This window comes from Chiloscyllium punctatum, chromosome 30 (assembly GCF_047496795.1).
Source record: "Chiloscyllium punctatum isolate Juve2018m chromosome 30, sChiPun1.3, whole genome shotgun sequence".
Lineage (NCBI taxonomy): Eukaryota > Metazoa > Chordata > Chondrichthyes > Orectolobiformes > Hemiscylliidae > Chiloscyllium > Chiloscyllium punctatum.
In genome coordinates, this window is record NC_092768.1 from 1,124,956 (window position 1) to 1,132,353 (window position 7,398).

Consider the following 7,398-nt stretch of genomic DNA (forward strand, 5'->3'; position numbering starts at 1 on the left):
CAGTGTTTCCCTGTGTGAGTGAGGGTGTAGGGTAGGGACAGTGTTTCCCTGTGTGAGTGAGGGGGAAGGTAGGGACAGTGTTTCCCTGTGTGAGTGAGGGTGTACGGTAGGGATAGTGTTTCCCTGTGTGAGTGAGGGTGTAGGGTAGGGACAGTGTTTCCCTGTGTGAGTGAGGGTGTAGTGTACGGACAGTGTTTCCCTGTGTGAGTGAGGGTGTAGTGTAGGGACAGTGTTTCCCTGTGTGAGTGAGGGTGTAGGGTAGGGACAGTGTTTCCCTGTGTAAGTGAGGGGGAAGGTAGGGACAGTGTTTCCCTGTGTGAGTGAGGGTGTAGGGTAGGGACAGTGTTTCCCTGTGTGAGTGAGGGTGTAGGGTAGGGACAGTGTTTCCCTGTGTGAGTGAGGGTGTAGTGTACGGACAGTGTTTCCCTGTGTGAGTGAGGGTGTAGTGTAGGGACAGTGTTTCCCTGTGTGAGTGAGGGTGTAGGGTAGGGACAGTGTTTCCCTGTGTAAGTGAGGGGGAAGGTAGGGACAGTGTTTCCCTGTGTGAGTGAGGGTGTAGGGTAGGGACAGTGTTTCCCTGTGTGAGTGAGGGTGTACGGTAGGGACAGTGTTTCCCTGTGTGAGTGAGGGTGTAGGGTAGGGACAGTGTTTCCCTGTGTGAGTGAGGGTGTAGGGTAGGGACAGTGATTCCCTGCGTGAGTGAGGGGTAAGGTCGGGACAGTGTTTCCCTGTGTGAGTGAGGGTGTAGGGTAGGGACAGTGTTTCCCTGTGTGAGTGAGGGTGTAGGGTAGGGACAGTGTTTCCCTGTGTGAGCGAGGGTGTAGTGTAGGGACAGTGTTTCCCTGTGTGATTCAGGGGGAGGGTAGGGACCGTGTTTCCCTGTGTGAGTGAGGGTGTAGAGTAGGGACAGTGTTTCCCTGTGTGATTGAGGGTGTAGGGTAGGGACAGTGTTTCCCTGTGTGAGTGACGGTGTAGTGTAGGAACAGTGTTTACCTGTGTGATTGAGGGTGTAAGGTAGGGACAGTGTTTCGCTGCGTGAGTGAGGGTGTAGGATAGGGACAGTGTTTCCCTGTGTGAGTGAGGGTGTTGGGTAGGGACAGTGTTTCCCTGTGTGATTGAGGGTGTAGGGGAGGGACAGTTTTTCCCTGTGTGAGTGAGGGTGTCGGGTAGGGACAGTGTTTCCCTGTGTGAGTGAGAGTGTAGGGTAGGGTCAGTGATTCCCTGTGTGAGTGAGGGTGTAGAGTAGGGACAGTGTTTCCCTGTGTGAGTGAGGGTGTAGGGTAGGGACAGTGTTTCCCAGTGTGAGTGAGGGTGTAGAGTCGGGACAGTGTTTCCCTGTGTGAGTGAGGGTGTAGTGTAGGGACAGTGTTTCCCTGTGTGAGTGAGGGTGTCGGGTAGGGACAGTGTTTCCCTGTGTGAGTGAGGGTGTAGTGTAGGGTCAGTGTTTCCCTGCGTGAGTGAGGGAGTAGGGTAGTGTCAGTCATTCCCTGTGTGAGTGAGGGTGTAGGGTAGGGACAGTGTTTCCCTGAGTGATTGAGGGGGAAGGTAGGGACAGTGTTTCCCTGTGTGAGGGAGGGGGAGGAGAGGGACAGTGTTTGTCTGTGTGAGTGAGGGTGTACGGTAGGGACAGTGTTTCCCTGTGTGAGTCAGGGTGTAGGGTAGGGACAGTGTTTCCCTGTGTGAGTGAGGGTGTAGGGTAGGGACAGTGTTTCCCTGTGTGAGTGAGGGGGAAGGTAGGGACAGAGTTTCCCTGTGTGAGTGAGGGTGTAGGGTAGGGACAGTGTTTCCCTGTGTGAGTGAGGGTGTAGGCTAGGGACAGTGTTTCCCTGTGTGAGTGAGGGGGAAGGTAGGAACAGTGTTTCCCTGTGTGAGTGAGAGTGTAGGGTAGGGACAATGTTTCCCTGTGTGAGTGAGGGTGTAGGGAAGGGACAGTGTTTCCCTGTGTGAGTGAGGGTGTAGGGTAGGGACAGTGTTTCCCTGTGTGAGTGAGGGAGTAGGGTAGGGACAGTGTTTCCCTGTGTGAGTGAGGGGGAAGGTAGGGACAGTGTTTCCCTGTGTGAGTGAGGGTGTAGGGTAGGGACAGTGTTTCCCTGTGTGAGTGAGGGTGTAGGCTAGGGACAGTGTTTCCCTGTGTGAGTGAGGGGGAAGGTAGGGACAGTGTTTCCCTGTGTGAGTGAGGGTGTAGGGTAGGGACAATGTTTCCCTGTGTGAGTGAGGGTGTAGGGAAGGGACAGTGTTTCCCTGTGTGAGTGAGGGTGTAGGGTAGTGACAGTGTTTCCCTGTGTGAGTGAGAGTGTAGGGTAGGGACAGTGTTTCCCTGTGTGAGTGAGGGGGACTGTAGGGACAGTGTTTCCCTGTGTGAGTGAGAGTGTAGGGTAGGGACTGTGTTTCCCTGTGTGAGTGAGGGTGTAGTGTAGGGACAGTGTTTCCCTGTGTGAGTGAGGGTGTACTGTAGGGACAGTGTTTCCCTGTTTGAGTGAGGGTGTAGTGTAGGGACGGTGTTTCCCTGTGTGAGTGAGGGTGTAGTGTAGGGACAGTGTTTCCCTGTGTGAGTGAGGGTGTCGCGTAGGGACAGTGTTTCCCTGTGTGAGTGAGGGTGTAGTGTAGGGACAGTGTTTCCCTGTGTGAGTGTGGGTGTCGCATAGGGACAGTGTTTCCCTGTGTGATTGAGGGTGTAGGGTAGGGACAGTGTTTCCCTGTGTGAGTGAGGGAGTAGGGTAGGGATAGTGTTTCCCTGTGTGAGTGAGGGTGTAGTGTAGGGACAGTGTTTCCCTGTGTGAGTGTTAGTGTAGAGTAGAGACAGTGTTTCCCTGTGTGAGTGAGGGGGAGGGTAGGAACAGTGTTTCCCTGAGTGAGTGAGGGTGTAGTGTAGGGACAGTGTTTCCCTGTGTGAGTGAGGGTGTAGGGTCGGGACAGTGTTTCCCTGAGTGAGTGAGGGTGTAGTGTAGGGACAGTGTTTCCCTGTCTGAGTGAGGGAGTAGGGTAGGGACAGTGTTTCCCTGTGTGAGTGAGGGGGAGGGTAGGAACAGTGTTTCCCTGTGTGAGTGAGGGTGTAGGGTAGGGACAGTGTTTCCCTGAGTGAGTGAGGGTGTAGTGTAGGGACAGTGTTTCCCTGCGTGAGTGAGGGTGTAGGGTAGGGAAAGTGTGTCCATGTGTGAGTGAGGGTGTAGGATAGGGACAGTGTTTCCCTGAGTGAGTGAGGGTGTAGGGTAGGGACAGTGTTTCCCTGTGTGAGTGAGGGTTAACGGTAGGGACAGTGTTTCCCTGTGTGAGTGAGTGTGTAGGGTAGGGACAGTGTTTCCCTGTGTCAGTGAGGGTGTAGTGTAGGGACAGTGTTTCCCTGTGTGATTGAGGGGGAATGTAGGGACAGTGTTTCCCTGTGTGAGTGAGAGTGTAGAGTAGAGACAGTGTTTCCCTGTGTGAGTGAGGGTGTCGCATAGGGACAGTGTTTCCCTGTGTGAGTGAGGGTGTAGGGTAGGGACAGTGTTTCCCTGTGTGAGTGAGGGTGTAGGGTAGGGACAGTGTTTCCCTGTGTGAGTGAGGGTGTAGGGTAGGGACAGTGTTTCCCTGTCTGATTGAGTGTGTCGGGTAGGGACAGTGTTTCCCTGTGTGAGTGAGGGTGTAGGGTAGGGACAGTGTTTCCCTGTGTGAGTGATGGTGTAGTGTAGGGACAGTGTTTCCCTGTGTGAGTGAGGGTGTAGGGTAGGGACAGTGTTTCCCTGTGTGAGTGAGGGTGTAGGGTAGGGACAGTGTTTCCCTGTGTGATTGAGGGTGTAGGGTAGGGACAGTGTTTCCCTGTGTGAGTGAGGGTGTAGGGTAGGGACAGTGTTTCCCTTGTGAGTGAGGGTGTGAGGGTGGAGGTTAGGGTCAGTGCTTCCCTGCGTGAGTGAGTGTGTAGGGTAGGGACAGTGTTTCCCTTGTGAGTGAGGGTGTGAGGGTGGAGGTTAGGGTCAGTGCTTCCCTGTGTGAGTGAGGGTGTAGGGTAGGGTCAGTGATTCCCTGTGTGAGTGAGGGTGTAGAGTAGGGACAGTGTTTCCCTGTGTGAGTGAGGGTGTAGAGTCGGGACAGTGTTTCCCTGAGTGAGTGAGGGGGAAGGTAGGGACAGTGTTTCTCTGTGTGAGTGAGGGTGTACGGTAGGGACAGTGTTTCCCTGTGTGAGTGAGGGTGTAGTTTAGGGACAGTGTTTCCATGTGTGATTGAGGGTGTAGGGTAGGGACAGTGATTCCCTGTGTGAGTGAGGGGGTAGGGTAGGGACAGTGTTTCCCTGTGTGAGTGAGGGGGAAGGTAGGGACAGTGTTTCCCTGTGTGGGTGAGGGTGTAGGATAGGGACAGTGTTTCCCTGTGTGAGTGAGGGTGTAGGGTAGGGACAGTGTTTCCCTGTGTGAGTGAGGGAGTAGGGTAGGGACAGTGTTTCCCTTGGTGAGTGAGGGGGAAGGTAGGGACAGTGTTTCCCTGTGTGAGTGAGGGTGTAGTGTAGGGACAGTGTTTCCCTTTGTGAGTGAGGGTGTAGGGTAGGGACAGTGTTTCCCTGTGTGAGTGAGGGTGTAGGGTAGGGACAGTGTTTCCCTGTGTGATTGAGGGAGTAGGGTAGGGACAGTGTTTCCCTGGGTGAGTGAGGGGGAAGGTAGGGACAGTGTTTCCCTGTGTGAGTGAGGGGGAGGAGAGGGACAGTGTTTCCCTGTGTGAGTGAGGGTGTAGGGTAGGGACAGTGTTTCCCTGTGTGAGTGAGGGTGTAGTGTAGGGACAGTGTTTCCCTGTGTTAGTGAGGGTGTCGCGTAGGGACAGTGTTTCCCTGTGTGAGTGAGGGAGAGGGTAGGGTCAGTGTTTCCCTGTGTGATTGAGGGTGTAGGGTAGGGACAGTGTTTCCCTGTGTGAGTGAGGTTGTAGATTCGGGATAGTGTTTCCCTGTGTCAGTGAGGGTGTAGGGTAGGGACAGTGTTTCCCTGTGTGATTGAGGGGGAGGGTAGGGACAGTGTTTCCCTGTGTGATTGAGGGGGAGGGTAGGGACAGTGTTTCCCTGTGTGAGTGAGGGTGTAGTGTAGGGACAGTGTTTCCCTGTGTGATTGAGGGTGTAGTGTAGGGACAGTGTTTCCCTGTGTGATTGAGGGTGTAGTGTAGGACAGTGTTTCCCTGTGTGATTGAGGGGGAGGGTAGGGACAGTGTTTCCCTGTGTGAGTGAGGGTGTAGTGTAGGGACAGTGTTTCCCTGTGTGAGTGAGGGTGTAGGGTAGGGACAGTGTTTCCCTGTGTGAGTGAGGGTGTAGTGTTGGGACAGTGTTTCCCTGTGTGAGTGAGAGTGTAGGGTAGGGACAGTGTTTCCCTGTGTGAGTGAGGGTGTAGTGGAGGGACAGTATTTCCCTGTGTTAATGAGGGTGTAGTGTAGGGACAGTGTTTCCCTGTGTGAGTGAGGGTGTAGTGTAGGGACAGTGTTTCCCTGTGTGATTAAGGGTGTAGGTTCGGGAAAGTGTTTCCCTGTGTGAGTGAGGGTGTAGGGTAGTGACTGTATTTCCCTGTGTGAGTGAGGGTGTAATGTAGGGACAGTGTTTCCCTGTGTGATTGAGGGTGTAGGGTAGGGACAGTGTTTCCCTGTGTGAGTGAGGGTGTAGGGTAGTGACTGTGTTTCCCTGTGTGAGTGAGGGTGTAGTGTAGGGACAGTGTTTCCCTGTGTGAGTGAGGGGGAAGGTAGGGACAGTGTTTCCCTGAGTGAGTGAGGGGGAGGGTAGGGACAGTGTTTCCCTGTGTGAGTGAGGGTGTAGGGTAGGGTCAGTGATTCCCTGTGTGAGTGAGGGTGTAGAGTCGGGACAGTGTTTCCCTGAGTGAGTGAGGGGGAAGGTAGGGACAGTGTTTCCCTGTGTGAGTGAGGGGGAGGAGAGGGACAGTGTTTCTCTGTGTGAGTGAGGGTGTACGGTAGGGACAGTGTTTCTCTGTGTGAGTGAGGGGTAAGGTAGGGACAGTGTTTCCCTGTGCGAGTGAGGGTGTAGTGTAGGGACAGTGTTTCCCTGTGTGATTGAGGGTGTAGGGTAGGGACAGTGTTTCCCTGTGTGAGTGAGGGTGTAGTGTAGGGACAGTGTTTCCCTGTCTGAGTGAGGGTGTAGGGTAGGGACAGTGTTTCCCTGTGTGAGTGAGGGTGTAGGGTAGGGTCAGTGTTTCCCTGTGTGAGTGAGGGTGTAGGGTCGGGTTCGAGTTTCCCTGTGTGAGTGAGGGTGTAGGGTAGGGACAGTGATTCTCTGAGTGAGTGAGGGTGTAGGGTAGGGTCAGTGTTTCCCTGTGTGAGTGAGGGTGTAGGGTAGGGACAGTGTTTCCCTGTGTGAGTGAGGGTGTAGGGTCAGGTTAGGGTTTCCCTGTGTGAGTGAGGGTGTAGGGTCGGGTTAGGGTTTCCCTGTGTGAGTGAGGGTGTAGGGTAGGGACAGTGATTCTCTGAGTGAGTGAGGGAGTAGGGTAGGGACAGGGTTTCCCTGAGTGAGTGAAGGTGTAGTGTAGGGACAGTGTTTCCCTGTGTGAGTGAGGGTGTAGGGTAGGGACAGTGTTTCCCTGTGTGAGTGAAGGTGTAGTGTAGGGACAGTGTTTCCCTGTGTGAGTGAGGGTGTAGGGTAGGGACAGTGTTTCCCTGTGTGAGTGAGGGTGTAGGGTAGGGACAGTGTTTCCCTGTGTGAGTGAGGGTGTAGAGTCGGGACAGTGTTTCCCTGTGTGAGTGAGGGTGTAGGTTAGGGACAGTGTTTCCCTGTGTGAGTGAGGGTGTAGAGTCGGGACAGTGTTTCCCTGTGTGAGTGAGGGGGAAGGTAGGGACAGTGTTTCCCTGTGTGAGTGAGGTGTAGTGTAGGGACAGTGTTTCCCTGTGTGATTGAGGGTGTAGGGTAGGGACAGTGTTTCCCTGTGTGAGTGAGGGTGTAGAGTCGGGACAGTGTTTCCCTGAGTGAGTGAGGGGGAAGGTAGGGACAGTGTTTCCCTGTGTGAGTGAGGGTGGAGGGTAGGGACAGTGTTTCCCTGTGTGAGTGAGGGGGAGGAGAGGGACAGTGTTTCCCTGTGTGAGTGAGGGGGAGGAGAGGGACAGTGTTTCCCTGTGTGAGTGAGGGGGAAGGTAGGGACAGTGTTTCCCTGTGTGAGTGAGGGTGGAGGGTAGGGACAGTGTTTCCCTGTGTGAGTGAGGGGGAGGAGAGGGACAGTGTTTCCCTGTGTGAGTGAGGGTGTAGGGTCGGGTTAGGGTTTCCCTGTGTGAGTGAGGGTGTAGGGTCGGGTTAGGGTTTCCCTGTGTGAGTGAGGGTGTAGCGTAGGGACAGTGTTTCCCTGTGTGAGTGAGGGTGTAGGGTAGGGACAGGGTTTCCCTGAGTGAGTGAGGGAGTAGGGTAGGGACAGGGTTTCCCTGAGTGAGTGAGGGAGTAGGGTAGGGACAGGGTTTCCC